Source organism: Falco rusticolus, chromosome 10 (genome assembly GCF_015220075.1).
Source record: "Falco rusticolus isolate bFalRus1 chromosome 10, bFalRus1.pri, whole genome shotgun sequence".
Classification (NCBI taxonomy): domain Eukaryota; kingdom Metazoa; phylum Chordata; class Aves; order Falconiformes; family Falconidae; genus Falco; species Falco rusticolus.
In genome coordinates, this window is record NC_051196.1 from 28,727,515 (window position 1) to 28,740,183 (window position 12,669).

General features: G+C 40.9%; 1 protein-coding gene across 1 annotated transcript in view; it reads right to left on the minus strand.

Annotated features, from left to right (window-relative positions):
* The window catches only part of TSHZ2 (teashirt zinc finger homeobox 2), a 231,304-nt gene that overhangs the window by 59,233 nt on the left and 159,402 nt on the right, over nucleotides 1–12,669 (minus strand). The gene's annotated exons all lie outside the window — the stretch shown is intronic.

Here is a 12,669-nt window from a genome sequence, read left to right on the forward strand (position 1 = left end):
TGAAACCCCTTAACCTGCAGATTCATTTTGCTCCTATGTAGCAACTTTTTCTCCTCGTTATCCACTGCTCCATCAAGTCCTGTGTCACCTTGCAGCGCTCACCAAATGTATTTTTCATCTTTGCTTGGATCATTGGTACAAATATTATAGTCAATACAGCTTAGAAAGAGGAAGCATTCCAGTGGTATGTCCTATTAACAATGCACTGAGAGATCCAATGGCAAGCCAGTATTTAAAACATCTAACACATTTAAATACCTAATGAGGCAAAGCATCAGGTGGACCAAGTCAAATGCCCTGGACAAATCCAGGTATATTGTGTTGTCCCAGTTACCTTTCTCAAGCAGATATGTAATCCTGTCAAAAAGACAGTATGTTTGTTTGACAAGATTTATATTCCTTGAAACCCTGCTGGCTGTCATTAATTGTATTTTACCCTCTAATTTTTTGTTAATAGAGTTCTGAGTTAATCATTGTGTTTTACTTGGAAACAAGATCAGACTAAGTGGTCCTTCTTAAAATACAGGTTACAGGTTGAAATTCTCTAAGGGACTCTAAGGAATCCTTACAAGAATGATTTCATGTAGTAAAACATCAAAAGTGAAATCTTGGTCCTACTCAAGTAAATGGTAAAACCCTGATTGGCTTCAGTAGTGAAGGAAAGAGTTCACTGAAAAGTGAAAACTGAAAAGCTAAAAAAATAACTGAAAATACGAATGCTAAGTTTAGCTTAACACTAAAAAAGAACACTAAATGGCAAGTGTTATTTGCCTCAAGATCTTTCCAGCTGTGAAATGAAATGTCAACATTTTTGGAGAAAGCAGAAAAAAAATAGTTGAAAATCCAATTTCTCATTGAAAAATGCTTTACGTAGGAAATTTTCAATCAGCAAAATTTATACTACTGTCTCTAACCACTGCTAGCGCAATTCTTGTTTGAATCGCCTTGCAGTTATCTAAGTGTACCCCATACAGCAATAGCAATCTGTAGAGATGAGGTTTACAGCAGATGGGGATCATAATTACTAAACGAATTGATTCCCCCCTTAACTCTCAGCAGCAGTTTGAGTTACCTACAGGTAATTTTCGAGGTAAGCAAATTACGTGATTGATACAGGGATGTTACCTGATCAGGCATTGAGGGAGAGGCAGTTTATCTGACTAAGTGGTGATGGGCTTCAAAATTATCTTAATTTTGTAGATATCCATAGTACAGTCTTGCTTTGTATGCTCAACACTTACCTCCTGAATACCCAAGAGGTATTTGATACCCTATAGCTCTGGGTCTTACAAATCCAGAATGGTAGCCTTGTTTCCCAAGAGTTTTTGATACATGGGTAGTATTTGTCATCAGATACAATTCAACCGTAACAGCTGTTACAGGCTCACCGAATCAGAATAGAAGGTAATTTGGAGCACAACAAAAAGAGATAGTGCTTATTTTTAATACTACTCTGCATACAAGAAATAGAAAAAAGTAGGAGTCTGGAGTAGTTAAGAGAAATCAAAATAGTCTGAGTGATAGTTTTAAACATGTTACTTGAGCATCCAGCTGTCTCAGCTTTGTGCTGTATGCTCTTGAACTGCTGGAGCAGCAAACTGAAGGAAGATACATGCCACCTATAGAAATTTGCTTAAGTATATATGTAAACGTATACCTACATGCATGTATATATTTATATGCACACATGGTTTTGGTTGAGGATTTTTCTTAGGTATTATCAGGATCACCTTCAAAAAAAAAATAAAAAATCTCTACAGCAAGACATCTGCACTTGCTATTCCAGATACAGTCAGACACCTGAGAGAGCATAAATTCCCCTGAATATATGTATTGTTTTAACATTTATTTCCTCACCTTCTCCAAATGCCTGCTCATCTGAATTTACAATATATTGGCAGCCGTGCTGTATTTTGTGTGTGCGTGCATGGTTCTCCTTCAGTACACTATAGCAGATTAGTGCTCATTCGCCTCTTTTCCTTGCTTCTCTTCAGATCGTTACACATGACAAAACAACTGTCCTAATTACAGCAAGTGTTCCCAGCTCTGTCACCGTGACAATTACTGCAATGAGGGCTCAATATCTGCAGCAGACAGTAAAGTATTACTGCAGTTGTGTTTGATAGTGCTCAATTGTCCCCTTGAGAATTTTTCAGATCAGGCTTTTTTCCGTGGGGGTAAGGACTTCCCCCTTACTCTGCCCCCTTGCTCTGCCCACAGTGTGTTTGCTAACAGGGTTCAAAAGTTAAAGGCAAGGGGATGTAATGCAGAAAACACAGAAGTTTGTTTTTAAAGGAGAGGACCATTTGCAGATATGGGGTGTTTTTTTCCTACGTGGGCTGGACAGAAGAGCTTTGTTGCCAATGAAGGAGAAAACGGATATTGGCCGGAGTGCTTGCAAACTGACCTTCTTTCTGAGTCTGCGGGTCTCTACAATACCAATGTTTTTGTGATACTTCCCTCCTTCCTTTGCTTTGCATTTGCAGGCTGATAAGCTGATATTGCTCTAAATGGGGCAAAAGACCTGAATCCAATAATACAACATCCCCTTCTGGAATCGCATCCCTGCCATCCACGCATCAGCCTGTCTTCCAGGAAGCCTCTTAGCAGGCTGGTGTGCCTGCAGCAGCAACGCTGTTGTTCCTTTAGGATTTCTTGTTTGTTTGTACGTTCTCAGGAACCAATACATTCAGACTCTCCAACCCATTTTAAGGTATGGCCCCACTTGTGACAGTTCACTCTCCACTTACGTTGAACACCTTTAACCTCACTTGCCTCCCTCATCAGCCTCTGCAATCTCAGCTAATCAGGCAGGGGATTTTAGCTGTTTCCAAAGGCAATATCATGACCTACACTACATTCACTTTATCCTGAGTGATGAAAGCAGTGTGCTCTGCATTTATAGTTCATTATGCTCCTGAAGTTGATTCATTCAGATGTTCTCCTTGGAAAACCCATAAACAATGCAGAACCAGGACCTGTCTAGCTATCTCATTTGACCAGAAACAGGAACACAAGGTCCTAATACTGAATATTGATCATGGAAGACTAATGCTGCCACAGTTAACTTGGCATGTACTGACCGGTGTACTTAAAGTCTGGATTTCTAATTTTCCTTGGTCAGGAGTAAAGCAGTATCTTATTTATCAGATAACATCTTTATTATAAACACCTCGCACAGCCTTTCCACTTCAGCCCACATGGGTTTCTTCTGCTCTTGGCATGGATCAATGAAGTCAATATTTCTGACTGCAAAGCTTTCTATGACTTACACATATTTAAAAGGATAAATCCCAATCAACAACAACTCTGCCTGAACACAACCATTATAATCCTTATCTTTGATCCTTTGGGCTACAGCAAGCAGGGAAAGGAAGGAGTACATCTTTCCAGCTCTCAGGAAATAGTTATGATGACAGCAGGAGATAAACAACGTTGCCTGGATTTGCTGGTTGGAATTTCTCCAGCAAAACCAGTAAGTGGTGCTACAGTTTCACAAGTACAAACTGGCCAGCAAGACAGTTAAACTGGTATTAACAACAGCGTTCATACCCCTTATGAACCAAAATATCAAAATGCCCTGTAGTAAGGCTCCTGAACCTCTACAACACTAAGACAGATGTTAGGATATTTGTTTCCATATGGGGAAATTGAGGCATATTAGAATAATATATTAATAATATTATCATCAAAGAAAGGGGAAGAGAGTCAGAGCCTCAGCCATGGATTTTCCATCTAGCACAGCTATACCTCTTACCAGATGAGGTTAAGTCACATAAATCAAGATGGGGAGTTGCCTAAGTTATGTTAAGGGAGTTGAATTCAATCACTATAAGGCTTGTTCTAGTCTTGTGAATTTAGTATACTACAACCATCCTTTCTTCAGCATATGGAGGCCAAAAAAGCTCAAAGAAAGCACATTTCAACTGGACTACTTTTGAGGGTTAAGTTGTTGGCCAACCCTACATTTTACAGCTACACCAGCAAACCCCACTAATACAGATGCAGCTTGTCCTGCCAAGAGTGTTTTTTAGCAGCTACATTTTTACTAGCTCCCTCAATGAAATAAGCTGTATCAGGAAAATCACTTTTTTTTTTAATACAGCTAAACCTATGCTGAAGGTTGTGCCAATATAGAAGTGTTATTAAAAAAAAAAAATAGAAAAAGAAAGAACGACGCCCCTAACCAAAATTACTATGCTGGCAAAAGGTTTTACTGTAGACCTGATTCTAAAGGTTCCTTCAGAAAAATATTAACAGAAGAAAAGTCAAATGGGGAAAAGAGGAAGAGGAAGAGGGTAGAAAGACAGGGCGAAGAGTGAAAAGAAGAATTCCTTTTCACCCAATAGTCAAAGTGTTCTCTCTGAAGTTTTTGCTTTGCTCTAGAAACAGCTAAACAACTTCAAAAGACGTGTTTGTTTTATTGAGAGATCTAATAGATCTTTTGATATAGTGCCATATGTCCCAATTCTGCTCTCACTTATAGTCAGGAGTGAATTGTCCGAGTTCAGAGAGCGCCTTCATGAGAAAATGCCATGTTAAAAGGACCAGGGCCGAGTCCTCATCAAATCTTTAATCAGAGCTTAAAACTCAGTTTATTTGCCAAAAGGGCTAGCAGGCAGAGCCCAGGAAACTCTCGACAGGCGCTCACCTGGTTTTGGTTTGCAGCACGCAGAGTCACCAGAGCAGCACTTCAGTTCCTTTGTTCAACTAAGGAAAGCGCTTGGAAGGAACAAAAGCACAGTAACTGCAATTGTAATCAGTTTTGCTCTTTTTCTTTTCCAGTGTCTCAATTTTGCATACAGTTTACACATTTTTACTTGGGGAAACTTTCTCTTCTGAAGAGAGCTTACAAAATGGCCTGTGATAAAGTTATTTCACACATATTGCACTGGCACTTTCTATACTACATAACTATCAGCATCTTAACATTGGGGCATCTCTTCACTATTTGCATTTATAGCAGACTTTGGAAGATTGAGTTATAAAAAAAGAGGCTGTCTTTGACTCATGCTTAGTCTAAACTGCTCAACGAGGTAACAGTTTTCAAAACTGCAACCATAAACCAGATAGTCCTTTAAAAAAGAAAAAGAAACAGCAGAGAAATAAAATCGTATGGACATCTTGTGCGGAGATTATTTTTTAATGTGCATATGTAAAGCACCCAGCAAAATGGATGCTTCTGTTGCCTTTGGCCACTACTATAATACGAACTATTATAATAATATATCACTCACTACATACAGTCAGAAAACTACAAACCTGAAAGGAGAGAGGCAAAGCACTCCATTGTGAATAAAGCCTTGTCAGTGAAAAGCCTTTTTAACCTAATCTCTGTTCTTATCCCCAGTAATGAATTCTACCACTGGAGCTACAGACAGCAGTCTTACACAAGCCATAAAAGGAGAAATTCTAGTTGATTTTTCAACTCTACTACTTGTTGCTTTCTCTTTCCATTCATTAGAAATTGGCAGATCACAGATCCAATCAAACAGACTTTGTTGCCAGCCCTCTTTTGCCTTAATAAGATGTTATGGTCTCAGAAACATTCCTTATGACATAGAAAAATGTTTCCTCTTTTGTTTAAATACCAAAATGCTTGTTGATTATAATGATGTAACCCGATAACGCTCACATGCTGCACAGACCAAGTTTCTTTGTAACGCAATTCAGTCAGAAACACAGTTTCTCAGAAATTAATTTATTATGAAGGTGGCCTGAATTGAGCATGAACTTTTACATCTGTTTCGGGGTTGAAAGACAAAGAGAGAGGAGGAAAATAAAGCCAGCAACACTGCCTTAGCAAAGCAGATTATATGCAATGGGCTTTGCTGTCCCCCTTGCAAACGCGTTGCTCACGCCAGAGTCACGCAGGACGGAGGGCGCAGAGCCACACGCTAAGCCGTGCTGCTCAGCTGCCTGCCAGAAGCTCCTCTTGCATTTAGGGGGAGAAAAGATTATATATTTTTGAGGTCTAAACTGCAGAAGGAAGGTAAGGATTTAACAAAGTAAGTCAGACCGTGCTTAATTTTAAGGAAATGAACATTTTCAATACACTTGATAGACCCTAGCCACATGTTGAACATTATGCATGGTGCTGGCTTTCTACGGCTACTAAATAAAAAAATGCTTTTATGGACACCTGTTGCAGATAATACTTCCTTCTGGCAACGTGAGCACCAATTCCTTCTCCATCCCACACATGGTGTGTGCCTTTGTGTGTGTTTGCAGATGCACCTCTCCCCAATTTCTATTTATTTGTCTTAATAGCGTGGGCAGAAACTGAATCCAGATATTTTGGCTCCTTTAGCTCTGCTTTGCAACTCTTTTATCTTGCTTCTGAACCTCCTTTACAAAGAAGCGTGATGGCGCAGCTACATGACCCAACTGTTGCTGAGGCTTTGAGTGGAATTAGGTAAGAAAGAGAAACTCTGAAATGGAGGAAGAAATCCAAACCTCACTAAAGGACTTTATTCTGCCTGTGACTTGGATTGCACCTCAATAATCACAGGGTGTCATTCGGAGAGGCTCCAACAGTGCATCCAAGCAAAGTTATTTGTAATAAACGATTAACAGGGAACAATGGCCTGACCCAAAACTTATTAAAATATATATCATGAATAATATATGGGAATTGAAAAGTATAAGTGAAATAGTGGATGTAGACACAATAAAAAAGCTTTTGAAAATTCCCTCAAGTAAAATACATATTTTCAAAACTGCAAGTTTTATCCATTTTTTTCCTGAAAGTCACATCCCTCTATGACCTCAGGGTACAACAAATATATTAGACATAGATAATTTCTAAGTGTTTTTGGCCTTTTCTAGAAAAACATCAATTTTTGCAATTTGCAAGTACTTTTTCCGGCCACACACAAACCTCCTGCTCCACCTCAAAATGCACTCTTGACTTCTTTCCCAATACTTAAGCGACGCAAGCTTTTGAGAAAAACTAAGTGTAACATTGCAAGCTACACAGGTATTCGGTCATGAGAATTTTGCAAATCAGCAAGAGCAGGATTGCATACTCCTCTGTTACCTTAGGCACATATAAAAAGGGGTAAGCCTGACCCAATAGGATGCCAGCCAGAGCTTATCCAAACCCCTTGAAATTCAGGGAGTGCGGTGCCAAGCTAATAAACCCTGTTTTCCATCAGATGTATTACGTAGGGCTCAGCACCATGCCAACGCAGCCACCTGGCTTTTTGTTGGCTTGGAGCTTGAGCAGAGAAATCCTGCCCAAAATACCATGCAGAACTATCCAAAGAGAAGCCATATCACCTTTTGCAATTAACTCTTGTCATGCTCTGAATTTTTATTAGCACAGAGATGACTCATCTGGGCAGAATGGCTGAGATGCTGAAAAACAACTAGGTTGAAATGAATGCAAGCAAAGTTCTTAAATACTTTCAGAGTCCTGAAAACAAGTCTTGTTCATTGGTGTCAGAGAAGGACATTGTTTATTGCATCTCCTGCACACCCTATTTCATCAAATAACTATGGGCACCATTTTCAGGTTTTAGTACCCAACACAGCCACTAACTTTCCTTTCCCTTGCACACTCCTCAGGTGAGGATAACAGTGCTTCCTTTCTTCCAGCCACGTGGACTGCTAGTTTTGCTGGAGAGGATTGCTTCTCATTGCTCACCTGTACTGCACTAAAAGCAATGGGAATGCAATCACAGCTGGGGTTTCAAGGTGTTACATTAGTGAAGCAGCAGCGAAAGGGAAAAGGCAGCCAAGTTGTCTTTCTAACTCCTTTCAGAATCCAGAACACCAGAAATAAATCCAAGGCCCTTTTATGAACAGAATCCAAGCGTTCTCACTTGACCACTACGAGTGGACCAAGTAATTTTATTGCTAATTTTGCCTAAAGTCACTTTTGGTCCATTTCCCCCCATCTTAGTAATTTATTACTCTTATTCTTTTCATGGTGATGTTCTCTGCTTTCAGCAAGGTATTATCTTAGAAAGAACACAGCAAGGGGACACTTGTTTCTGGGGAGAAATATCGATGGCTGCTTCTCAGGGCTGGGGTCTCACGTGTTTCTTGTTTCTGTTGCATGGCTGTTTGCAGCACCTGTAGTGCTGTTTGTGCTGCCTTGGCTACGGCAGAGGCATTCACATAAATGCAGCCACTCCAGCCCCAAGACTTAATTCAGACATGCTGTTTTGGCATACCTTATCTCTGTGTTCAGCATCAAATCACCTCTGGAACCTTCTGCTTTCAGTGTAGCACATTAATATAATAATGCTACCCCCCAAAAAAATTCAATGCGAGGCAAAACCTATATGACTTTTCAGAACAAAGAAGTCAATTGACTTCTTCAAAACCACCAACAACCATGCAGCCAGAAGCAACCCTACAGCATCAAATTGACTGGTTAGAACTTAAGAACACTACTACAAAAATAGGCTAATACTGCTCAGAAGTCCCATATAAGAAAGAAAACAAACCTGAACCTGTCGCAAAAGGCCAGTTTGAGGAGAACAGCAGTCAGAGGAAGGCTTGCTGGAGCTCTCAGGAAGGGCACAAACTCTGTTCCCCATGTGTGAAGCAGGTGCAGGATATTTTGCTCAGCCCTAAGAACTTGCCCAAGATAAATAAATTCCCAAGCACACCCAGAACCTATAGCAGCTGTTCAGTGAAAACCAGCATTTTTGCAAAGTGCTAAGCACATGTGGTAGTGAAAGGCAGAGAAATTCCTAATGGGACAGATTCCTGCTTGTAAATACCTTTTAGGAAGAGAGTAGAAAACAAAACCTTCAAATGGCTAATAAATAAATAAACTAACAAACTATAACCACTTGAAAGTGACTTTTTAAAGCTTTTAAAATACTGCTGCTGAGCTTAAAATGAAAGAAAGCATCATACTTGCAAGAAAAAATACAGTTTAAAAAAAATGTTTGTCTAATAGAGAACCTGTTTCTCTAATTAAGCAATTAAGGTTCAGCAAGCAGATGTTATCATCACATAAAGGTCATTTTAAATGAAGAGAGGATGAAAAACACTGTTGTTGGAGAGTTTTATGAATGATCATCTTATGATTGGTGGCTGCTGGTTTGAAATGAAATGAGATGAGAATTGCTAGATAGTATGTTTGGGTTTTCTTCTGTTTAAAGTCAGACTTGGTAACATTGGGGTCTGCTCCCTGTGCCAGTAGAGCTCTCGCTGGTCTGCGATGCTGACTCCTTCTCCTCCCCATGTAACTCATAATGAAGTCACACTGAACTAAATCTAGGGAAGCTATTCTGGATTCACACCCATGGAAATGATAAGGGAATCAGTGCAGTTGCCTTGCTCTGTGAGTGCTGGAAAATGCGTTACTAGTGCCACAGGGTTTGCCCCCTGTTCTAAATCCCCCCTTGCTTTCACCAGTGCTGCACTGCCGTGGGGCTCTTTCCTGCTGGTATGGGATTGCTGGTCAATGCTGGTCTGCTGTTTGGTGCCTGGGATGGCCAGGGGGCTGAGCTCCCTTCTGCACAGCACTGGCCCCATCCACTCTGCACACCACCAGCAGTCCCAGGCATTGCCTGGGGGAAGCCCGGGAGCATGCTGAGGCTGGACAAACTCAAGACAGCAGTGTGCCTGCAGCCTGGCCCTATGTGGTGTCAGTAATGTGGCACTAGGGGCTTGCCTGGATCTGTCATTTCAGGAGTTTGGGTGAGCCTTGGCTCTACAGAGCACACCCGATCTTAACCCCCACGGTCCCTTTTGGACTGTCTCTAGCTCAGAGATTTTGTCTATTTCTGGTGGGAAAGGGGATGAGCGTAATCTCAATCACTTCTGGGAGAGCTTCCAGCCAACCTGATGGCACCTGCTTTCTGCCTCCTTAGAGCAGAATGCAGCAAGATGAATGGGTCAGCCATCCACTTGCATCTTTTAGCTACAGTTCATCATAACTGAGCATTAACTCTAAGATGCAGCATAAACGCTATTATTCTATAGGCACATCAAAAGAAAAAGGAAGCACAAGCAGAGGCTGGGGCATCTGAACAGGTTTAAATGGAACTGATGTGATAATTAACATCCATTGAGGGATCTGGGGGGAAGAAGAGGGACAAAACATAAAAACAATTTCCACCTTTATTTTAAGTTCTTTTGACAGATGGGAATATTTTCTGTTATGTTACTTGTGGTTTGGGTAATGAGATTAGGCCTTGCATAGCAGGAAGCAGAATTAACTTTGTTTACTTAAAGTGACACCGTCAGCTTGGAAAATCACATTTCCATCTGAAATGCACTGCCTACTATCATTACAAATAGCCCTTGAGATCATGATAACTAAAGGAGATTAGAGATGAAAAAAACCATGTTTCTCCCTCTCTCTCTCTCTTTGAAAAAATCCGCTTGGCTCACACTGCAGTTGAGAGCACTCCCTGCAGCCACGTTCCCCACTCATCTCCCTGCGACCGAGCTCCTCTATGCCCCTACACCTGAAATGCAGTTAGATGCAGGCAGGGAGCAACAGGCTGGGGGGGAGAGGGGGAAAAGGGATGAAACCCCAGCTGGCTGATCTCAGGCATCCTGAAAAAATATCCCCCGAAGGCAAATGGTGTGGCAGAAAAAAAGCGAAATGCAGCAGCGTTTTAAAATCTGTTTAACGTCAGGTATATACAGGACTGGGCACTCTTTAAAAATTAAGAGCTGAATTTTTGGAAGCTGACTGATTAAAAAAGTCCTTTAACATTGGCCCTTAAGCGTACTTCCACTGACTGTGGCTATAAAAAGGCTGGGCGTTTTCAGTTGCTGCAACACACAGGCAACAGGATGAATCTTTAGGAGGGGAAGACAGGGAAAGGCTTTACAATAGGATATTTCCGAAATGACCAGTTTATGCACTGGAGTGCACATGTGTTAAATGACTAAGTTGGACGTACAGGAGGGAGGACTGAAAGGGGAAAAGGCATTCTGCATCTTCCCTGCTGTACCTACAAAATATCATCACAGTTATACTGACAAGAAGGGTTTGTACAGAAGAGTTCCCGTGATGAAGCCTCACAGAAAATATGTCTGTGATGCTTCTCCCTCCTCCTTTGCCTGCCAAAGCCAAGCACAGCGACTTGTCCACGTGGTATTTTATGTACTCGTGACCCCTGTAATGTTTACAAATCGAGGAAATGCCTGATATCTGGCACAGGCATTACTGCTTCATGTCAAAAAGAGTGACAGGTAAAGAGTAAAATCTGGACCCAGCACAGAGATGGATCCAAAATATATAAATAACCAATTAAGAGAAAAGATTAATAAAAATATTGTAACAGATCCCAATCTGCTGTTGAGTACCAATTGCCAGTAATAATCTCTATGGTAACTGAACTCTCTTTGGCCTCTCTCTGTATTCAACTAGTGTTTTATGGCGTTTTTTTTCCCCTTCCCCTATTTTCATGGAAAGTTTTCAAAACTAGTTTAAATATTATGATATTTTCCTCTTCAAGTGCTAACTGGGGAAAGTATTCACTTTGTCTGTTTCAGTCTTAAGAGTTTCATCTCTTAAGCAGATTTCCCCTTCCTTAGATGACTGCCTTGGAGGTGACTTTTTTGAGGGCACTTTGCAGAAGTTCTGTTCAAGCACAAAGTAGGTGAGGGAGGTTTTCAAAACTGAAGAGGTTAAAATATTGCCCAGCAACTAGAAAAACTGACTAAGAAGAAGGAAAAAAATAGACAAAGTAAAGACGTTTCTTTCAGAAACTACTTATGTACCTGGGGAAATGTAAGCTTTTTTGATTTTTTTGTTGTTATGACCTGGCTGCACATGTCTCTTCTTGCCAGCCACTCTCTTGTAATCTCAGCAACTTCTGGGCTATGGTTTGATACCTGGGTGTTCCCTTTTCCCAGCCTGCTCTTGCACATACTTTGGCTACTGGATCCAAAAGAAGGTACTAACTTCAGAAACAGCATCATGCAGTAAATATTTGCTGCGTTACATCAACAGACAAAAAAAATATTTAAAGGAGAACATGCAGAATGACATGAAAGCTGTCATCCTATGCGAACATGTAACACCCAGGGTGTTTTGCTAAACTTTTCATCACTATAATACAAGTAATTAGATAAGATAACTTTTACAGTAGAAGTATCATATCTTTAGACATTTCATTCTGGCTTTTTTTTCCTGCAACTGTTTTGGCAAAAGATCCCAAACTAGAAAGCTTGGCTTTGGATGTGATCTATGAATGAAGAGATGTTCTAACAGCCTTGCTCCATGGCAAGGGATGAGAGTTTGCTAACTGCCCCCCAGCTCATGGATTTACTCATCTGACTCAAGTCTAGAGGAGACCCATCCGCCAGACCATCCACTGGTTTGAAATGAATGCCACCCAAGGAAATCTGTGCTGATAAAAAGCACAGAATCACCCCCGCTCAGCTGTAAAGAAGGACAGAGGGGCTGGATAACTCCGTTTTGGGAAATGGCATGTTTTGAGCAGAGGATTAACTTCCAGGCTTAGGAGAACTTGGATGCCTCAGAAGGGAACCTATAAAGCTCAGGTGGGAGGGTGCTGCTTACAGACAGACCTAGGCAACAGGCAGATGCTGAGAGCAGGTTGATCTCTTATTGTAGGGTATCTCTCTCCGGGGCTCTGGGAATCTACTCAGCTGAAACAGAGCTACTCAGTTATTTCTACTCTGTTAAAACAGTTATTCCTTTCAGGGTTCATAGTCTAGGAG